The sequence below is a fragment of the Schistocerca americana genome, chromosome 10 (genome assembly GCF_021461395.2).
Source record: "Schistocerca americana isolate TAMUIC-IGC-003095 chromosome 10, iqSchAmer2.1, whole genome shotgun sequence".
Lineage (NCBI taxonomy): Eukaryota > Metazoa > Arthropoda > Insecta > Orthoptera > Acrididae > Schistocerca > Schistocerca americana.
The window spans coordinates 157,320,968-157,322,413 of record NC_060128.1 but is presented as its reverse complement, the minus strand read 5'-3'; the positions used below and the strand labels follow the sequence as shown (position 1 = coordinate 157,322,413).

At 44.3% G+C, this 1,446-nt stretch overlaps 1 pseudogene; it reads right to left on the bottom strand.

Moving 5' to 3' along the window:
• Nucleotides 1-713: 713 nt before the first annotated feature.
• LOC124552802 lies at nucleotides 714-831 on the bottom strand (annotated as a pseudogene).
• Nucleotides 832-1,446: the final 615 nt, after the last annotated feature.

Below are 1,446 nucleotides of genomic sequence, written 5' to 3'. Positions count from 1 at the left end.
GATGCACGAATTTAGGAGAAGTTCTTTACACCCGGCTTTAGCCGCGTATGCACATGTCATATTTCACGTATGTCTGATATATTTCACCGTATTTGTCCACATATTTTACCTGTATCTTCAGCGAATTTCGCTCTGCAGTTTCGTTGCTACCCAGCTCAATGTTTATGACGTCATGCAGCCACAATGATATGATTTTGCAGATATATTCAGAGGTATATGTGAATACTGCCAACGGCCCTGCTGCAATGGTAACACCTTCATGATCTGTTCGGGCGGAGTTTAGTTTAGTTTTTATATGTGAATATTTCATCCGAAATGTGTTGCGAAAGAAGTAATAAATCTAAAAGTCATGCATGATGTGGAACTTTTTCGCGCGTCTCATTGTTTATAACGCTATGTCTCCTGAACTACGTGTCGCAGAATGACATAATTATGCAGATTCATTCTATGGTGTGAATGAATATTGACTGAAAATTGTGTAGCGAATACAGTTAGTAGTAAACTAAACTCCGCCCGAACAGGCCATAGAGGCCCAACGCTAACGACCGGCCGCCGTGTCATCCTCAGACACAGGCGTTACTGGATGCGGATATGGAGGGGCATGTGTCAGCACACCGCTCTCCCGGCCGTATGTCAGTTTACGTGACCGGAGCCGCTATTTCCCAATCAAGTAGCTCCTCAGTTCGCTTCACAAGGGCTGAGTGCATCCCACGTGCCAACAGCGCTCGGCAGACCGGATGGTCACCCATCCAAGTTCTAGCCCAGCCCGACAGCGCTTAACTTCGGTGGTCTGACGGGAACCGGTGTTACCAATGTGGCAAGGCCGTTGGCACAATTAGTAGTAAAGAAGTAATAAATTAAAACCTAATGACTGATTCGGCAATTTTCTGCATGGACAACGTAAATGTAGTGGGTGTTGTCAGTGCATGTTTCGTAAATGTTTGAAATTATGGGTAAAGTCACTAAGTGCTTTCGTCCTTTATTACTGCAAGAATAAAGTCTGAGTATTCGCGCTTCGTGGACTGTAGTTTCTCACCCTCCCCCTCGCACCTTGGATAGATAGTTTACAAACGTAGCCGTATCGGAAATCCTTACATACTTGGCACGAAAGCCACTGATGATGCCATTTTTGGACGTCAGATAAATCGCTCCGTTTCCGCATTGCGACAACTACTGCACTGTTTCCCGAGTTCCCCCCGACACGCTTTATATACCCTCCACTGCTAGTGCTTGTAATGTCCCCACAGCAAATACCCTCTACCACGCACCAATTAATCATTTTCAATCAAACCATCCACATTCATTCACTTTGGAAAAGTTATCTGAACTGATTTTCTCGTAATATATGCGCCGACAGCTTGTCGACGCCAAAGTATTTTCTAATGCATTTATTCTTTGAAATAACAGAGGTGCATATATGCATTCTTCATGGTTGTTAGAGTGGTA